Here is a 21,677-nt window from a genome sequence, read left to right as displayed (position 1 = left end):
GTTGTTAGCTGTTGTTATTTAAGCATGGTGCATTGCCATTGTTCAGTTGTTTCAATCATGTCTGACTCTTTGTGACCTCATTTGGATTTTTTTTTTTTTTGGCAAATATACTGGAGTGGTTTGCCTCTTCCTTCTCCAGCTTATTTTCCAGATGAGGAAATGAGGCAAACTGGATTAACGGACTTGCCCAGGGTCACACAGCTAGTAAGTGTCTAAGGCCAGATTTGAACTCAGATCTTCCTGACTCCAGGCCCAGTGCCTAGGGCCTAGAATTGGAGTCAGGGATCCCTGAGTACCAGCCTCAGATACTTTCCAGCCAATTGATTCTAACCTTAGCTTCTTAATATGTAAAAGAAAATGGTTGGATACCATGACCTCTGAGGTCCCTTCCACCTGAAGTTCCACCTTCTGCAAGAAACCTTTCCTAGTCCTCCTTAATCACAGCATCTGCCCTCTATGACTACCCCCCATTTATCCGATCTATCTCTTGTTTGTACATATTTGTTTGCATGCAATGCCCCAATTAGATTGTGAGCTCATCCAGAGGAGGGACTATCCTTTGCCTTTCTTTGTATCCCTAGTGCCTAGCACAGTGCCTGATATATAGTAGTGCTTAATAAATGCTCATTGACTGGTCATCCTTCCAGTTCTGAATCCACGATCCTAATGATGCTTTCCTCACTGATAAAAATCATACCTGTAGAATCCACCTCTCCAGCTATAGTGAGGGCTAAATGATTAAATGTACAGCAAGTTCTCTGTAAACCTTAACATGTATTATATATTTTTGGCTATGGAGGAAGGAAGGAAATACACATTTATTAAGCAGCTACTAGGTACCAGACCCTATGCTAAGTGATTTGGAAATATTATCTTATTTAATCTTCATAACGTCCCTGGGAGGTAGGTGATACTATCATTCTCATTTTGTACTTAAGGAAACTGAAATGGACAGAGGTTAAGTGACTTGCCCAGCATCACGCAGTTAGTATCAGAGACAGAATTTGAACTCAGCTCTTCCTGACTCCAGGAATTCTATCCAGTACGCTGCCTCTTAGCTAGGTGCTTTAGCTCAGGTGCCACCTCCTAGGTCCAAAAGACCTGGAAATATTCTCTCTTCTTCTTGAAATTATCTTATACTTACTTACTTGGAAATGTTGTATTCTTCCAGTAGAAAGTAAGCTCCTTGAGGGCAAAGACTGTTGCAATTTTGTCTTTGTATCCCCAGTGCCTCTCTCATCACTGCATGCATAATAGGTACTTAACAGGTATTTTTTTGATTAGGTCTAACTTGTCTGCACTGTGTTACTTCCATAGATATTGGCCCATCGCCATTTGTGTAATAGACACTTAAATATTTATTCATTAGGTCTAAATTGTCTGATGAGTATCTTTTGTGGACTCCCTCCAGAGATATTGGCTCATTGCCATGCACATAGTAGGCACTTCTTTGCAGAGCGTGCAACGATAATGGGTTGGTCATGTTGTTTAAATGCCAAATATACGCTTGCCAAAAAGACTGTTTTATGGAGAACTCACACAGGGAAAGCACTCACATGGTGGTCAGAAAAAGCGATACAAGGACACTCTCAAAGTCTCAAGAACTTTGGAATTGTGTGACGTGGGAGACGCCGGCATAGGACCACCCTGAATGGCATGCCCTCATCAGAGAAGGTGTTATGCTCTATGAGCAAAGCAGAACTGAAGCAGCTCAGAAGAAACGTGAGATGAGCAAATTTATAGAATCCACCCCAAATGTTCCCATGGACTATTTGTGCCTGACCTGTGCTAGAGCATTTCGAGCTTACATTGTCATTTTGGTCCTCTTCTAGAATAAAGGACAACAACCATCATGGTAGGAGCTTCATAAATATTCATTGATTTAGGTCTAAACTGTCTGCAGTGTGTTACATTCAATGACTCCCTCCAGAGATAAGGTGTCAAAGATAACTTGAAACACATGTAAGACCAGAAAAGGAGCTAGATTTGTCCTGCAGAGTAAGCAGGGGCTTAATTAAGCTAGCGTGTTGGGGTGTTTGATCAGAGTGTTGAAATTTAGAGGGCAACTTGAAGTTGGTCAACATCTTGAAAGAGGTGAGCCAAGCGCTGAGTTAGCCAGAATAACCCATTAAAATGGGAAGGTACCAGGTAACTCAGAGTGTTTCCTATCTTGGAAGCCCCTCATGGACACATCCTACCTAGGTGAATGTCTCCCTGCCTCCTTGGAAGTTATTGAGTGTGTGTGTGTGTGTGTGTGTGTGTGTGTGTGTGTGTGTGCGCGCGCGCGCGCACGTGCACGCGCGTGCATGAGCATATTTGCCTCAGGCACAACAATTGCTAAGTAGAGCTCTAAGATTACAGAATCAGAGGGATCTCTTGAATGCTGCCCCCAAGACATAAAAAGAAGACGTCTGTCAATGTAGTGAGTGCTTCTTTTAAAGATGTGAATGAGCATCACAGCAGGAGGAGGGGTGAAGAGGGTGAGATCTGCATTGGTAGAGGGATCCTATAACCAGATGGAGTCACAGACCCAACAAAACATCTCAAAAAAGGCCCTTTAGCAAAAGCGTCGGATTTGCTTCTAACAAAGATGAGACTCTGGATGCTTTTAGAATGACTAGTTCTCATGGACAATAGACTGTTACGGCACGGCCCAATAGCTGATGTTTCTATCACAATGTTTGGCATGTAGTAGGTGCTTAATAAATGCTTGTTCCCTTCCAATTTTCCTAGAGTAACATTTTTGATACATGCTACTCATTTGGCCTCTCCTGTGAAGCAGGAAGTGCTATTTTGCCCATTTTACAGATGAGGAAACTGATGCTCAGAGGGGTGAAATGAATTATCCCAGGTCATACAGCTGATACTGTAGCAGCATCAGCTTTCAAACTGAGGTCTTCTGATTCCAAATCTAATTCAATACGATTTGACAAACATTTGCTAAACACCTACCATAAACAAGATACTGTGGTGGGTCCTGAGAGTGCAGATTAAAAAAAAAACAACAAAAAATAAAACAGTCTCTGCCTTCAAAAAGTTTACATTCTACTAAGGGGGACACAACACATGCACAGATAAGTACAATGCAAGTTCGAGTTCAACTGGGGCAAAAGAGACATCCAAGCAATGTCAGGAACATTTGAAAGGAAGAGGGATGGGAGGGGGTGGGAAGGGAACAGGCATTTATTAAGCACCTACTATGTGCCGAGCAGTGTGCTAAGTAAGCGTTTTTTACAAATATGATCTCATTTGATCCTCACAACAACAACCTGAGAGTTGGGTACTACTATTATCATCCTCCCCATTTTCCAGTTGAGGAAACTGAAACAGGCAGAGATTAAGTGACTTGTCCAAGATCACCCAGCTAGTAAGTATCTGAGGGCATATTTGAACTCAGGTCTTCCTGACTCCAGGTCCAGCACACTATCCACTGTGATAATTGGGTGAGAGAGATTTCTTTTAGTCAAGAGGAATTAAAAAAAATGTTTCATGGAAGAGGCAACACCTGGGCTGGACTTTGATTTGATTTTTTTCCTTTTTTTAGGCAATTGGGGTTAAGTGACTTGCCCAAAGTCACACAGCTAGTAAGTGTCAAGTGTTTGGTCTGAGGCCGGATTTGAACTCAAGTCCTCCTGACTTCAGGGCCGGTGCACTATCCATTGCGCCGCCTAGCTGCCCCTGGACTATTGATTTTAACAGACAGAGTTGAAGACGGAGCATGTTCCAGGCATGCAGAGCATCACCTGTCAGAATGTCAGAGGCACAATACAACAGAATGAGATGGAGCAGAGCTAAGAGCCCAGCCTGGCCGGAATCTCATGTTCTTTCCAGTTCACCATAGTTTCAGGTGATGGAAGAGCTAAGCTAGAGACCCTTAAAGCTTAGGGCTGTTTCTATAGGGTCCTTTCTTTTGAAACTCTAGTGGGTCCTTGATTCCCCACAAGTAAATATCAGAGCTGAAACCACTCTAGGGACTTTGGAGGATCTGGACCACACTTTGCCAGAGCATCAGTTGACAGTCTACTTTAAGGGATGCTTCTGACTCGAGGTTGGGGACTGCCAAGGTGACTTTCCCAAAGAGCGATGCTTATGCCCAGAATGGGTCTCTCTGGGTCTCACTCTGTCTTTGTCACAGGGAATCTCACCTTCCTGGCTGGTAGCTACAGGGCCTGACCAGCTGAAGTCAATGGGATAGGAAAGGGTCTTTGCTCACCTATGGCTAACCCAGACGCTCCATGCTCAAGGCGCTCCCAACTAATTTCTGTTTGCTCTCTCATCATGGGACCGGCAAACAGGCAGAAAAGCATTTATTAAGTGCTTACCAAGTGCCAGGCGCTGTTGTGCTAGGCATTGGGGATACGTATGGAAACAAAAAGAAAGATAGTTCCTGTCCTCAAACAGTTTATGTTCTAATGAGGGAAGACAACACATAAAAGGGTGAGGGGGAGAAGGGAACGTCTTTACTGGGAATAAGGTAGAGAAGTTGAGAGAGTCAGAAGCACAGCAGAAGAGGAATGAAGCAATATCCCCAGTGGGCCTATCCTCAAAATGGAGGCCAGAGGAAGAAGCTGAGGACTGGGAGAAGGGGCCAGCCTAGTACAGGGATATTCCAGAGAGAGAAGGCCCTAGGCACTCAAAGTTCCAGAACAGAGGCGCTGCTCTGACCCAGAAACAGATCAGGGTGTGTTCTGAACCTCAAGAACAAAGACTCCAGTGGGGTGAGGAGGGTTGGCTAGGATATAAATGAGATAGAGGAGGATGGCAGAGTTACCACAAAAGAGCTTGGAGGGTTGTAAGGGACCTTGTAACATAGAACATAGAAAATCAGGCTAGAATTGAGTTTAAAGCATAGACAATAGGATGTCAGTGCTAGACAAGCGCTTAAAATAGATCGCATAGCACACTGGAACTCCAAGGGGGCTTTAAACCCAGGGTGCAAGAAGGGAGCTTAAAACAGAGACTGTAGATGATTTCTACTGGGCTAGATAGACCTTGGTACATATGACACAGAACATTGAATGTCAGAGCCAGTGACACCAAGTATCACCTACCTGAGATGTCAAACTTAACTCCCCAGTGGGACTGCTTTCTAACCAGATTAAAACGTAGCTGGAAAATGCCTAACAAAATAAATAAAAATACAATCCAACACAGACAATGTCAGCTTGTGGTTTTCTAAGTCAGCATGCAGCCAGCAGGGATCCTTTTCTCTTGGAGTTTGAGGCGACTGAATTCTAGGTCCATCCACTTAGAATCAAAGAATCTGAGAGTTGGAAGGGACCTCAACTCTGTCTAGTCCAACCCAGACCTGAAGGAAATTCCCTCTATAACATGCCTGAAAAAGTGGATGTCCAGCCTCTGCTTGAAGACCTCCAAGGGACAGAAAATGCACCAGCTCCTAAGGCAGCTCATTCCACTTTTGGATAGTTCTAATTGTTAGGAAGTTTTCTCTCTCCTCAAGCTTAAAATTGTCCTCTTTTTAACTTCTGCCACTGCTCCTGGTTCTGCCGTTTAAGACCAGACAGAGGAAATCTAATAATTTCTTCTCCCTGTCTTTTGCTCTTTAGTCTTCTGTGTCTGATTCTTCTTAACCCCATTTGGGGTTTTCCTGGCAAAGATACTGGAGTAGTTTTGCCATTTCCTTCTCCAGCTCATTTGACACATGAGGAAACTGAGGCAAACAGGGTTAAGTGACTTGCCCAGGATCACACAACTAATTAGTGTCTGAGGCCAGATTTGAACTCAAGTCCTCCTGTTCCACCAGTCCAGGTCTGGTGCTCTCTCTACTGCACCACCTAGCTGCCCCCTTCTCCAAGCAAAAGCCGTTCAAATACTTGAAGAGAGCTACCATGTCCCCACTGAATCTGCATTTCAGGTTAACCATGCCCAGTTCCTTCAACAGATCTTGATATAATATAGACCCAAAGCCTTTTGCTAGACTAGGTGCCCTCCTCTGAAACTCTCTGTCCTTCTTCAACTGGGGTGCCCAGAACTGAACACAGCATTCCCTATGAAATCCAATGAAGGCAGAGTACAGTTCCCTCCTTTTGCAGATGAGGAAACTGAGCCCTAGTGAAGAAAAATGACCTTCCCATGGTCACACATTAAGTTAATGGCAAAGACGGGAAAAGAACCCAAGTGATTGGTGGTTTGTTAACTAGCTTCCATGACTTCCGTCAAGTCTCACCTCAAATTTCACCTTCTGCAGGGACTCTTTCCCAGTCTCTCCCCTCCAGATGCCACCTTCCCATTGCTAGTACCTTCCCTTGGAAATTACATCCCTCTTACCTGTACATATCATGTATGTGCATAGTTGTTTGCATGTTATCTCCCCCATTACATTATAAACTCCCTGAGGGCAGGGACTATTATTGTCTTTCTTTGCATCCTAAGCACTTTGCACAGTGCCTGGAACATAGTAGGCACTTAATAAGTGACTTCATAGGACAGGGGCTCAATGGATAGAACACCAGGACTAGAGTCAGGAAGACGAGTTCAAATCTGACCTCTGCTGTCACTCTTTCGGCCTTTTGATTGTGATCAAGACACTTAACCTCTGTTTGCCCCAGTTTCCTCATCTATAAAATGGGGATAATAATAGCACCCACCCTTCCAGATTGTTGTGAGGATTTTTTGTGGTTGTTCAGTCATTTTAGTCTTGTTGGATACTTCATGACCCCATTTGGGGTTTTCTTGGCAAAGATACTGAAGTGGTTTGCCATTTCCTTCTCTACTTCATTTTACAGATTAGAAAACTGAGGCAAACAGTGTTAAATGACTTGCCCAGGGTGTCTGAAGCCAGATGTGAACTCAGGAAGATGAGCCCAACATTCCTTCCATTTTACCACCTAGCTGCCCTGAGGAACTAATGAGATGATATTTGTAAAGTGCTTAGCACAGAGTACGTGCTTTATAAATTTAGTGTTTGTTATTATCCATAGGTAGTAAAATCCCAACCTATTACTAACGGTTTCCATTTTTACTCACTCTGTCCTTTCTCTTCCTAGGTTAGGTTATTTATAAAACATTTTTAAAATTAATTGAATGGTTCCATAGCCTGTGACATAAACCTCCCCAGGCCTGCCTCACCTCACCTAGTCTGGAGTGAGTACAGAGCAGGGGAGGTTGCCCTAACCTCTTCTACTTCCTGCTTACACCCATTGTCAGGCAGACAGAGACCAGGACCTAGAAGGTGTTTACAATGGGGTGTCCGGTGGAGGGGTAGGAACCGTAATCATACGCCACAGAAGAATGATAGAAGCAGACAAGTAGGTGGGAGAGGAGGATGTGTTTGACCTAACGACAGAACTGATGGAAGGCAGAGACACGACAATATGGAGGAAGAGCCCTAGCCTGGGAGTCAGGAGCTCTGGTCTCTACTAAGGTCTTGGGCAATTCTCTTTCTCCCTCAGTTTACTTCTCTGTAAAACGAGGGAGTTGAACTAAATGATCTCCAAGATCCAGGAACACCTGAGATCTTCAGCGTCTTTCCTCATAGGCTCTGTTGTTCAGCTAGCTATCTGCTCTGCAAAGCTGAGAAGTCTTTCAAATACTTAGTTTTTTGGATAAGCGTGTCCTTGATAATTCGGATGGTTTCACAAATGCTCTTGAAGTGAACTGGGAGATGTAAACCCCCTGACTTGCATGATTTTGTGGGGTTCTCTGTATCAAGAGAGAACCTCACCATTTTAAATGATTACTTACTATGGCTCAAGGGAAGAGGAAGAACAGGGAGAACTGATGAATTTATTAAAAAAATTTTTTGGATAACTTCTTTTCAATATAAGTGGTTCTCTTTATAATCCTATCTATTTTCTTTATGCATTTAAAAAATAAATCTGAGAAGGGGTCCATAGCCTTCATCAGCTGCTATGATTCAAAAAAAAGGTTCAAAACCTCTAGCATGATCTCTGAGGTCCTTGCCAATTCTGAGATTCTGCGATACCCACTTCAGGTCCAACAGGATATGTGAAAACATAATGAAATTGATTTTCTTCTGTGGCTCGTAGACTGAATCTGAAGAGGCGTGCAGGGACAGCCAAACTCAGCCTCAGAACCTTTGAATCATAGACCTTGGAAGACACCAAGCCCAACCCTCTACTCTTTGTAGGATTCTCTTCTCTAGTGTTTTCTGGTCAGCCTCAGTTTGAATGCTTTCAACAACAGAGGACTCATTACATTTCAAATCATCCTGTTCCAAAGGAACATAGCTATGATTGGTAGGAAACATTTTGGTTTTTTGGTTTTTGGTTTTTGGTTTTTTGTTTTGGCTAGGCAATGGGGTTAGGTGACTTGCCCAGGGTCACATAGCTAGTTAAGTGTCAAGTGTCTGAGGCTGGATTTGAATTCAGGTGCTCTTGACTCCAGGGCTGAAGCTCTATCCACTGCACCACATTCTGAATACTTATTTGCCTCCCTTGGTAAATACTCTGAGAGATAATACTGCTGTAAAAGACGAAGACTTTTGAAAAAAAAATTCTCATCAAGGATGACACATCTGGGAGAATTGTGCTGCTGCCCTCTGGTGGTTGGCTGCTGAAACCACATGAAGCTCTCCATTTAGTTGATTCCTTCCTGGGCACCTACTATGTGAAGGCTTTGGCCTACACGTTAAAATGGAGACAGAGATAGATAAGATGCAGACCTTCAAGAACCCCACAGTCTAGAAGAGGAGATATGGCAAGTAAAACAGTCACTAATTGTTGTGTAGTGGGAAGAATTCTAGGCTTGGAATTAGGGGAGACCTGGTTCTATTCCAGGTCGTCAGTCTATAATCATTTATTAAGTGCCTACTATGTGCCAGGCACTGTGTTAGGCATTGAGAATACAAAAAGAGACAAAAGATAACCCCTGCCCTCAAGGAGCTTACAATCTAATGGGCTAAACAAAAAGCAAACAAATATGTACAAACAAACTATAAACAGGACAAATAGGAAATAATTAACAGAGAGAAAGCACTAGAATTAAGGATCTGAGAAAGGTTTCCTATAGAAGATAGGATTTAAGTTGGGACTTGAAGGAACCTGGGGAAGCCAATGGTGGAGAGAAGTAGAGAGGAGCATTCCAGGCATCGGGGACTGCCAGAGAAAACTCCCAGAGCTGAGAAAAGGTCCATCACTTATTATCTGTGTGACCTGAGCAAGTTTACATAGCTCCTCTGAACCTCAGCTCCCTCTTATTCAAAATGGAGATGAGGATGCTTACACTAACGGTATCACAGGCTTATAAGGAAAGTACTTTTTAAACTTTAGAGCTACATCCTAAATGCTAATTATTATAATTTATAAGACCATGGGTCTAGAGGTGGGAGGAAACTCAGACTCCATCAGTCCTCTCATTTTACAGATGGGGAAACTGAGACCATAGAGTCTACCTGATTCATCCAAGTTCTCAGTAGTAAGTGGCAGGGTTAGGATTTGAACCCAGGCCTTCTAACTGCAAATTCAACTTTCTTTCTACCTCACACCATGCAACCTCTGAAACTGTTTCCCTCACACCAATCATCCCTGTGAGTTAGATAGTGTGAGGATTTCGTTGTTATTGTTGTCGAGTCATTTCAGTTGTGTTGGACTCTCCCGTGACCTCCTTTTTGGGGTTTTCTTGGCAGAAATACTGGAGTGGTTTACCATTTCCTTCTCCAGATCATTTTATAGATGAGGAAACTGAGGCAAATAGGGTTAAGTGACTTGCCCAGGGTCACACAGCTAGTAAGTGTCTGAGTCCAGATGTGAACTCATGAAGATGAGTCTTTTAGATTCCAAGCCCAGCACTCTGTCCACTGTACAATCATTTCTATTTTTACAAATGAGATGTCAAAGGCCTAGAGAATTGAAGTGACTTGTCTAGGACAACATAGAAAGTAGTAGAGACATGATTCAAACCCAGCTCAAGTGATTCCAAATCCAGTGCTCTTGTTATTGTTATTATTCTTACCACTATCCCTCCTATAAGACAAGGCAGTATGTGATAAGGGCCGTAGGAGAAATAATTTTAAAGTGCTGTTCTGACTCAGAAGAGGGACAGATGACTTCCAGTTTGCAGGATGGAAGGTGCATCAAGGAGGTCTTCCTGAAGAAGGTGTCATTTCAGATGGGTTTTGAAGGACGAGCAGGATTTCAACAAATGAAGACAGGGTATAGGGAGAGTACTAGGAGGAAACAGTGTGAGCAAAGCTATGGAGCTGGAAGAACAGGGGCCATATTCAAAGGAAAACCATCTACTTTGATTAGAGCACAGGTTCTCAAAGAGATACGGTATGGAGTGAAGCTAGGGTCAGATCCTGGAAGGCATTGACTTCTAGACTGAACAGTTTGGTCTTGACCCTATAGGCAATGGGGAGCCAAGGAAGGTTTATGAGCAATGAGGAGAGTTGCGTAAAGTGTTAGGAAAACGGTGTTTATAGTTTGTGTAGGAGGGATTGAAGGGAGAAGAATAAGGAAGAGTCTAGCTCAGGGGTGGGGAACTTGAGGCCTCAAGGCCACACGTGGCCCTCTAGGTCCTCAAGTGCAGCCCTTTGACAGAATGCAAACTTCACAGAACCAATACCATAATGAAAGGATTTGTTCTGTAAAACTTGGACTCAGTCAAAAGGCTGCACCCAAGGACCTAGAAGGCCACAGGTTCCCCACCCCTGGTCTATTTAGAAGGCTGTTATGATTGTATAGGTGGGTACTTAATGAATTATTTGGCTCCAAATTCTGGCCACAGAGTGAGTCCTATCACTGTACCATCTTGGGGATTGGACAAGAGAGTATGTGGATGGCTCACCCATTAGAATGTGCATGCATTGAGAACAAGGATCATTTCATTCTTCATATGTGTGTAACATGTATGTTCTGGACCGCTTTCCCAGAGCCAGGCTGCTAAAACCTGAGAGGTTGGGGTATTTCTTCTCTACTGGCATCAACTTGAACTCCAGCTGACTGTACTTCTCTTTCACCCTTTATTTTTAGGGCCAGTAACTAAAACTCCAATTTCATTTAAACTTTTAACGTTGGAGAGTATATTTATATAAAGGGATATTTACTTCAAAGATATAGCAACAACAAATATACAAACATTTCCCCTAATACCTTTGGGGCATACCTTCCTGTACACTACCTTAGCCTCTGGGCAAGTAGGCTCAATATTTAGCTCAGTTCCTACCTAGCATTGATCTCACTAAGTCCAATGATGCATGGCTCCTAGACAAACTGATGTTGTAGCTACCACTGGCTGGTGTTCTAAAGGTCATTCCTTGCCTGTTGGGGCATTGATGCTGGGCTGACTGAAAAATGCAGCCTAGACTCTGACTCAGATTCTGCTGCTCCTTTCCCTGACCTAGTGAAACTTTCAAAATCAGCATGGTCTCTCAATGGTCATCATGAGCTAAGGGGTCATCGAATAAAGGGGTCATTGAATAAAGACAGAAGAGAGTGAAACAGAAAGAGAGGTGGTTGAAGCTAACAGACCTTTCCGAATGCTCCTGTAGCCAAGCCAATATCCTCCTCTTCAATATGTGGTCTCTCCAAGACATTTCCATTATGCTTCATCACTATTCTTCCAGAAAGTTCTCCACATGAGGAGACGCTGTCCTAGGTGCTCTGTTCATGTGACAGATTTCCATTATCCTCAGTGCTTAGCCCATAGCCTGGTACATGTTTGCTAATTGATGGCTTAATATGGCCCTTACTTTCTGCCGAAGATAGAGGAATATACTGTAATAATTACTGAATGTTTTAATTGCTAGCTAACGTCTTAGGGAAAAGTAACAGGAATGAGACCAAGAACTGGCACCAGCCTAGGAGGTATTCAGTCAGGGGAGAGGACAAAGGTGCGAATGGGGCCATAGTCAGTTCACCGAATTCTAATTCAACAAACTTGCTAATAGGCTTATTAAGTCTTTGCTAGACAACCGGGACGAGATAGATGCAAAGTTTTATATAAGATAGTTTCTGCCCTCATTGAGCTTCTGGTCTAGAAGTCAGATACAAATACAGCAACAATGTCAGGTACAAAGGCAGCAATGATGCATACTGTTTTGCACACGGGTTCATTAGATAGGTAGAAACAAAGTGCTATGTGAGGACTATGGGGGAGGATCATTAGCAAGAAGGAGCACGGATGGCTTCCTGAAGGAAGTAACATCGGAATTGGGTTTTGAAGGATAGGTGGAAGAAGTTCGAAAGTTAAAGAGGGAAAAGGAGGGCATTCTAAGCATAAAGAACTGTGTGATCCAAGCCTTAGAGATGGAAATGGACAGAGCTTGCCGGGGTGGGGGACACAAACAACGATTCCTTTGACTATGGAGAAGGCAATAGTAAATAAGGCTATAAAGGAAGGGTGTACTTTGCAACATGTACTGAGTGTGAAAGGAGTTTGAACTTTGCATACTAGGCAATAGAGAATCGTAGATTTGGAGCAGAGAAATGACATGATCGGATTTAGGCATAAAGCCTATGAGGAATGACTTGGGTGGGGTTCTTTGGTAGAAGCAAAAAAAAAACCAAAACTGGAAGAAAATAAATACCTTCCCATCGGAGCACTCATGGTTGAACCAATTGGGAAGATTTGTATGAGCTGATTATGAACAAAGTAAGCTGAACTAAAAGAACAGTTTTCATGATAACGGAAAAGATCATGGAAAGACTTAAGTGCTATAATGACCAGGAACTACAATTTTGGGAAGGGGCCCAGGTTAGCTTTCCTTCATTCCTCTCCTGCCCCTGCCTCTGGCTCTCCTGACTTTACTACCATGCCTCAGGTGCCTTCTCATCTTGAAACTTTCCTCCATCAATGTGAACTTACCCTGGAATATCCTTCCCCCCATGATCACTTTCTCTCATTGGTGAATCCTTTACGGGGCCACCATTTTTTTAGGCAATTGGGGTTGAGTGACTTGCCCAAGGTCACAAAGTTAGTAAGGCTAGATTTGAATGTAGCTCCTCCTGACTCCAGGGACTGTGCTCTGTCCACTGCACCAATTAGCTGTCCTGATGGGGCCACCATTTTGAAGAAGGCCTCAGGCTGGCCTTCCTTTGCTCTCTCCTGCCTCTACTTCTGTCTCTCCCGATTTCACAACCATGCTTATGCTCATGTAGCTTCCCCTATTCCTTCCCAACAGGATTTGGGGAAGTGGTGGCAGGGGAGAAAGGGATACAGGTGGGGAGAGAGGGATAAAGAGAGGGAGAGAGAAAGAGGAAGGAAGGAGAAGGGAAGAAAGAAGAAGAAAGAGGCAAGAGGGCACTACAAAACAGAGAAAAGAGATTTAGAGCTAGGATTATATCTTCTTAGAAACAGAATCATATATAATGATATCACAAATTTAGAGCTGGAAGGGGCCTTAGAAATCATCAAATTCCATCCTTTCATTTTACAAAGAAAGAAACTGAGTCTTAGAGAGACCAAGTGACTTCCCCAGGGACACAGCTAGTAAGGGGCTGAAGTGGGATTCAAACACAGGACTTCCTAACTCCCACAATCTATCTACTATACCATGCTGATTCTCTAATATACTCTTAGAACAGGAAGGGACCTTCAAGATCATCTAGTCCACTCCTCTCCCCATTTTACAGATAGGGAAATTGAAGCTCAGAGCAGTGAAGAAGTCACTTTGCTCCAAGCTCCCACAGAAAGAGAGCAGCTCCTACTCTTTATATTCTCTCACAGGGATAATTACAAACTGGGCATGTAAGAGATATTAATAAATGCTCCTGGTAGATCGAATAGAACCCTATGACCTGGGCTAGTTAGAATGGATTTTATGGAAGAGGTGAGCCAAAGTCAAGTTCCATTCAGTCAATCAATAGATATTTATGAATATTAACAATAAATCTTTATTAAGCACCTATCACGTGCCAGGTACTGCACTAAAGTTGGGATACAAAAAAAAGGCAAGACAGTTCTTGCCCTTAAGGAGCTCACAGTCTAATGGGGGAGACAATAGCCAATCAACTATGTGCAGACAAGCTACATGCAAGATAAACTGGAGGTGATCAACAGAAGGAAGTCACCAGAACTAAGGGGGATCAAGAATGGCTTCTTGTAGAAGGTGGGAATTCAGCTGGGATTTGAAGAAGGTCAGGAGATGGAGATAAGGAGGGAGAGAATACCCGGCATGTAAATGCCTAGAGTCAGGAGAAGGAGCGTCTTGTTTGAGCAACACTAAGGAGGTTAAAGTCCTTGGATCAAAGAGTTCATGTTGGGGTGTTAGAAGTTAGAAGACTGGAAAGGTGGGAAGTGGGGTAAGTTATGAAAGACTTTGAATATCAAAGGATTTTATATTTGATCTCGGAAGTGATAAGGAACAACAGGAATTTATTGAGTAGGTTTTGTGTGTGTGTGTGTGTGTGTGTGTGTGTGTCTGAGAGAGACAGAGACAGAGAGAGAGACAGAGAGAGAGAGAGAGAGACTGGTAAAGGCACAGTGGATAGAGTGCCAGGCATGGAGTCAGCTAGACTCACCTTCCTGACTTCAAATATGGCCTCAGACACTTACTAGCTGTGTGACCTAAGTCACCTAACTCTGTTTGCCTCAGTTTCCTCATATGTAAAATGATCTGGAGAAGGAAATGGCAAGGTACTCCAGTGTCTTTGCCAAGAAAACACCAAATAGGCTCACAAAGAGCTGGACTCAACTAAAATGATTAAACAACAAAGACTGCGGGGAGGATGAACTGCAGCAGGAAGGGATTTGAGGCAGAGAGACCAACCAGCAGTCTATTGCAATAGTCCAGGTGTGAGGTGTTGAAAGTCTGCACCAGAGTGATGGTAGCATCAGAGGAAAGGAGGCTTAGACTAGAGATATTGTGAAAGTAAAATTGAGAAGGACTTCTGGGTAGAAGGATCTTGTAGATGGAATTCAGCCCCCTTTACCTCCCTGACTTGCTACTCCAGTTAGGATCTGCACGTGATACTGTACGTACATCCTGTCCATCTCAAGAAATTTTCCATTTTATGTCAGTTCAACAACTCTGGGCCCAAGTTTTTTTCTCATTAAAAAATGAGAGGTTGCGACTAGCTGAGAAAGTAGTGTGATTTGATTTAGTGGGAAGTGTGAAGATGTAGTGGAGTTAGATATCCTGGGTTTAAGCACCAGTTCTTCTATTTTCTGCCTGTGTAGCTTTGAGAAAGTTACTTAATTTTCAACCCTCTGGGCTTCAGTTTCAACATCTGTAAAATGAAGAGGTTGGGCTGGATGGCTCTAAGCCCCTTCCAGTTGTAAATCTGTGATGTTATGATCCATGAAGTTGCTTCCAAATCTAAATCTATGATTCTTTTCTCTTCCTCATCTCAATAACTTAACATCTGTGGGACTTAGTTTCCTCATCTGAAAATGAAGGGGCTGGACCACGGTCCTTTTCAGCTGTAATCTGTGTAATTTTTCATCTTTAAGAAAATGGGGAGTAGTCTGTGAGAATTCTTAGGATCTCCACTAGGTGTCACTAATGTTTCATTCCTGTTGAAGAAAAATTCCATCCAACCCAGTGGAGTTCAGGAACAGGTTGTTCTGGTCATTCTAGTTTTTTGGTCCAGCATCACCACATATACCCCATAGGTATTACCAGGTTTCACAGAGGAGGAAAGTAGACTGGATTGCCTTTGAAAAACTGCAGAGTTCATTTAATGACCCCGAGCTTTCCTTGGAAACAAAAGCCTATTTTTTAGACACCATTGTTCTTTTCATGGGAGTCATGGAACCTCACAGACTTTGAAGAACTAGATTTGGATCAATCACCTCCAAGCTTAATGGAGAGACACGTAGTTGGAGTGAGCAAGTCATGTGCAATACAAACAAGATTTTAAACAAGAGAATAGAAGAATAGTTAACATTTATATAGTACCTATTATGTGCCAGGCATTGTACTAAGTACTTTACAAATCTAGTTCTTCAAAGTCTGTGAGTGTCCCATATGACACTCACAACAACCCTGGGCAGTGGATGCTCTTATTAACCTTATTTTACAGATGAAGAAACTGAGGCAAGCAGTAGTTAAGTACTTGTCTAGGGACACTTAGCTAGCAAGTGTCTGAGGCTGAATTCAAAGAGAAATGGTATAAAGAATGTCCCCAAAGAAGAAAAAAAATGTAGGCCAGATGAATGACCAATCCTGATGGACAGTTCCTATCCACCATGCACCATCAAGGAAATGCAAAAAAGTCCCTGTTGGGTGAGTTTATTGTGGCAAATTTGTGAGTTGAACAGAATGGGTTGTAACTTGTCAGAGAGAAAACCCATATCTATGGTATCACAAATTCATTGGAGAATTGGAGCAAAATACATTCAACACAGAAACTTTACAAAATCTGATAGAATCTCTATTTTCTGGAAAATAGTGCAGTTCAATGGAAAAAACTCTGTCTTGGTAGTAAAGAGACCTGAGCCTCATGGCTTTGCCACTGATTCTCCATGTGACATAAGGCATTGCCCTTCTCTAGATCTTAGTTTCCTTCTGAGTAAAAGGATGTAGTTGAACAAGAGAATCTCTAAAGTCTGTTCCATCTATGTGCTAAGTTCAACCATTATAGAGAACTTCTAACCAAGTGCTTGACCCTATTCTGAGAGTACCTAGGTGGAGACACTTAATTTTGGAAAGCTTTAAGGCAGGTGGGCCATGGCTCTTTAGCTTGGGACACAGATACGATGCCAATTTTGACATTCAATGTTGTGTGTTCTGAGGTCACACCAAACCTAATAGTCTATGTTCTATGTTCAAAAATCTATCCATCAGTTGATCAATCAACATACATTTAATAAACACTTACTATGTGCCAGTCACTGTGCTAAGCACTGGAGATAAAAAAAGAGGCAAAGGACAGTCCCTGCCTTCAAGGAGCTTACAATATAATGGGGGAGACGACATGTAAATAAATATATACGAAACAAGCAATATATAGGATAAGTGAGAAATAATGAACAAAGGGAAGGCACCAGATTTAAGAGGAAAGCTTCCAGTAGAAAGATGAGATTTTTAGTTGGGACTTAAAGGAAGCCATGGAGGACAGTAATCAGACTGGAGGAGGGAGAGCATTACAGGCTTGGGGGACAGCCAGGGAAAATGCTAAGAGCCGATAGAGTGCCCTGTTCATGTAACAACCAAGAGGCCAATGTTGCCGGATCAAAGAGTACGTGGTGGGGAGTGGGGTGTTGTTGCTGTTGTTGTTTGTCTTTTGTTCTCAAAGAGTACCGTGACATCAGGAAGGTGATGTCATGACTCGCAAATAAACTGGATGTAAGTGAGGAAGGGCTGTGCAAAGTCACCAGCCTCATTTTCTCCTCCAGAGCCACCTAGGTGCAGTGGCAAGGTATAGATCAGGATGACAGGAGGTGGTCCCTGAATATAGGGTGGTGCAGGGGGAAGATGTGCTGCCCGAGGACCTGGGTTCTGTTATTTAATTTGTGGCCTAAGGCAAGTCACTCTAGGTCTCTTCTCTGGGCCTCAGCTTCATGTATAAAAAGTGGAGGTTAGAAAAGATGACTCCTACTGTCTTTTCCAATTCTAATTCCCTTATCTTGTGGCTTAGTTGATCAATATTAAAGAAAGACCCAAGCCCCACCCCAGCTTGGGCAAATTACTCAAATCCCCAGAGCATCAATTTTCTGCTCTGTAAGGAGAGAGAATCCAACTCTGCTCCTCTGAGAGTCTCTGGGCTTGACTTTACCCACCTCTAACAGGAAAGTGTGGAGGAGAGAATGGGGAATAAATGATTAATGAACCCCCAACTCTAATAATCAATCATTCTATTATCAATAGGATGACTACCTTCAGGAAACTTATGAGTTCTCCTGACTCAATCAATGTAGAGTTGCATTTTTATATCCTCTGTATTCTTTTAAATTGTGTTCTTTGAATTTTTAATTAGCAAAATGGCTTTAAATTGGGTTTTATGGTCCATGAGTGTTCACTGCATTTTAACCATTGATCCTGCTGGATGAAGCCTTATTTAGGCTTGACTTACAATACAAAAATATGGAATTTTGATGTTCATCATCAATAGTCTATACTTATTTTATTAACAAGACTTATCAAATTTTCATTCATATATGTAGGCACTTGGAGCCTTTGCTTATGTAATAGGATTCATGGAAGCAAGAAGTTGAGCATTGTTGCTCATCTGAGAGAATCATGACCACTTCCAGTGGGTCACATAAGGACTCAATGCTGAAGGATCTTGTACTCTGGGATAATGAAGCATTATCACCTTTGTCCTTGGTGGGGAGTGAAGTGTATAAAGACTGGAAAGGTAAGATGGTGGTAGGTTATGAAAGGCTTTGAATATTAAACAGAATATTTTATATGTGATCCTGGAAACAATAGGGAGTCATTGGAGTTTATTGAATTGAGGGAGAGGGGTGACATGATCAGATCTGTACTTTTGAAAAATCATTTTGGTGGCTGAATGGAGAATGAATGGGAAGACAGTTGAGGCAGACAGACCCAGCAGGAGGCTATTACAATAGTCCAGGTGTGAGGTGATGAGGGCCTGCATTACAGAGGTGGCAGTGTCAAAGGATAGAAGGGGGTGTATCTGAGAGATGTTGCACAGGAGAAATCCTATTACTCCTTGACTCTGGGAAGACACAGTCTTAACCCCTACCTCCTCCATACCTATCCTAGATTCTGTTCCTTTACTCGAGCTGTTCAGTAATCCTGCTCATCCCAATCTTGAAACATTCTCCTCTTTCCTATGTGTTCCTCACCATCATCATTAATTACCACTATGGCCCTCATTCATTATGGAGGCAACATGAGAAAGTAAACAGAATGTCAACATTGGGATAGGTGACCTGGTTCTGGCCCTTACTATCTTTGTGCCTTTGTGTCCTTATCTGAACAATGTGAATTAAATAATAGTGATTGAGACAACTGTCATGGACCTCCCCTTGCAGGGCTCAGAATAAGCGTAAGAGAAAAAAAGACCCGCGTGATGATTATTGTGTGAGGAGGGTGAAGAGGCAGAAAAATTCTGCAAGAACTTAGCAAGATCCTCCAAAACAAATCAACACTAATACTTGGTAACTGCAATGACAATAATAATAATAATAATAATTGCAATAATAATTCACATAGCACCTTAAGCTTTTCAAATCACTCTCCATACATTATCTCATTTGAGCCTTGCAACAAATTGTCAAGATAATACTACAGGACCAGAGGTCTTTCCTGATCCTCCCAGCTGCTACTTTCTTGCCCTCTGAAATTACTTCTCCTCTACTCTGTATATATCTTATCGCTATCTAATTATTTTCTTGTTGTCATCCCCATTAAAATGTGTACTTCTTGAGTGCAGAGATTGGTTTGCCTTTCTTAGTATCCCTAGGGTCTAGTATAGTGCCTGACATTCAGAGCTCAGAAATTACACCAGCCAGCAAATACTCGGTGTCTTTGCTAAGCAGAGAGATTTTGCAGATATCAAAATAGAATATGTTCTTTTTCATGACAGTATGGAAAGGGGTGGTGGAATATTATGAGCAATATCACCTCATTGAACAATGAGGAAGGATAGAGGTGAGGAAAAAAATCTACAGAGAGCTTCAGGGAGCTCAACTAAGTATTGATTAAGGAAACTTGGAGGAAGAAAAGTGGAACAGATTTGCCAGCATTTTTATAGGAGTTTATTTTCACCTTTATTTACAGTGGAACTACCATTTTTGATCTCTAATAAGTCATATACTATGTGAAATGTTGTATGGAGAAGTAGGATCATGAAATTCCACGAACTTCACTTTCTTTGGTATTGTTACAACCTTAGCTACATGGATGAGGATGCAGAAAAACCCTCCCCCATTTAGGTACTACCAATACACATATAGGGTGGCCCAAAAGTCTTAATACACTGTTAACATTAATACCCGACTAGTAGTAGTAGATGGAACATCGACCAGGACTTGTGGAGTGGTTGGTCTTATATGTGTTTGCTTTCTTTCCTATAGTCCTTAAGACATTCCTATCTTCAACATGAAAATATTTTGCATGTGTGGAGATCATGCTTTCTTTTGATGTTGATGCTTTTTGCTTCCATTCTTCCAGATCATCCTTCGTTTCTACATATTTACATCCCCAGTCAATTATTCGCTCTTCTGTTTCTTTGGTGGGACTTGCCACAATGAATTCAAGTTTTCCTATTCTACCAATTATTTTTGCTGTGCAGGCCATAAATTTTAAGTTCATAATTCTTATTTCTCTTTTAAACTACCAAGGAATATTCTGCTGTTACCATACTTTCTTGGGAATCCATAGGATCCTCTATTTCATCAGATGTTGATTCATTTTCTTTTATCTTGTAATATTTATTTATAAATGTCTGGACTTACAAAAAAAACCTAATCTGGAGCCCGTATTCCTTTCTGTTTATGTTTTCCCTGTTAATTTGTCTGCTTATGCTCAAAGTCTTTAATTTAATTTTTTTTTTACCTGATATTTTTGTCCATTTCAGTCTTTTTTCCCTGTTGCTCACTTTCTGACACCTTCCCCTCTGATAGTAGTTCATCTTGGGGCTAGATTATAAAGCCTCCTACCACACTTAGCAATTCATGGTAAATCAACCTCAGTGTCTTCTTCAAGTGACTTGTAGGGGGGCATAACTGGCCCCAACTGGAGATTGGTCTGTTGCCCTCAGGCTCAGTGGAGTGCCAAATAGCTACACATGTACTCTACCCCAGTTCCCTTTGTTCCTCAGTTCTTTGGTTGAACTTTGCTATGGCACAAAGTGTTGGTGTTCTGTTGTCCTAATCTGAGCAAGCTTCTGAAATCTGCATTTCCATGGCACTGGGGTAGGGGAGATCTGTTGCAAGCTCACTCATGCAACTCTGGGGCAGGAGCATGATAGGTGGTAGGGGAGGAGGTAGGCTAACAGTATATTTGGGGCTAGAGATTATTAGCCTTTTCTGTTGTTAGTTCAATGGGTTTTTTTTTAACCTCATTTGGGTTCTTAGTGTCTTAAACTATGGAGACAACTGGAAGTGCTTTATGTCTTGCACATAATTCCCATTTTGAAGAGATTTGAGAGTTTGTGAAGATTGAAGAAAATGTATAGTCATCTGCAGTTTATTACATGACTTGAGAGCTTTGCTTGCTTTCTTTTCTGATCACCCACAAAGCAATGTCGATCTGAATTGATTGTCTGTCCTGGGTTCTTCTTTTGCCAAAGGATGGAGCAATACGTGAGGCTAAGAGGCCCTTGACTTCTCTATGGTCATAGATGAATAGAAAGCTTTTTTAGTGAGCACAGGAGTGATTAGAAATCTCTTTCTTCACTTTTTTTTTTGTTTTTCTCCCTGCTAAGAGTTAGGAAATCTACATGGTCGCATGTCCAGTCAACCCTTATAAGGCCTAGGACATGTATCAATTGTAATTCATTGTGGTCCTCTTTAAAAGAGCTGTAATTATCAATAAATATACATTATTAGGGGACCTGCCCTCACCAAAAGTGTTCACCACAGCCATGGAAAATACCCTGCGTAGGATCCACATAGAACAGGCATTCCTGAAAGATAGTAAAGTCCTCCAAAGATCTTTATTTGAAATGGCATTGTGTTTATTGCATTAAGTCCCAGAATACTGCAGGGTCTCCAAAATGAGATGCACAAGTTCTTGAAAGAGATAGACCTAATGATCCATGCAGGGAAAATAAAATCAAAGAAGAATGACACTTGTCCTGGCTGTGAGATGCCACTGGATGAGCATTGAGTTAGTCCAT

This window comes from Vombatus ursinus, unplaced genomic scaffold, assembly GCF_900497805.2.
Source record: "Vombatus ursinus unplaced genomic scaffold, bare-nosed wombat genome assembly UNPS02005236.1, whole genome shotgun sequence".
Lineage (NCBI taxonomy): Eukaryota > Metazoa > Chordata > Mammalia > Diprotodontia > Vombatidae > Vombatus > Vombatus ursinus.
The sequence above is the reverse complement of the archived record's forward strand: the minus strand, read 5'-3'. Positions refer to the sequence as shown.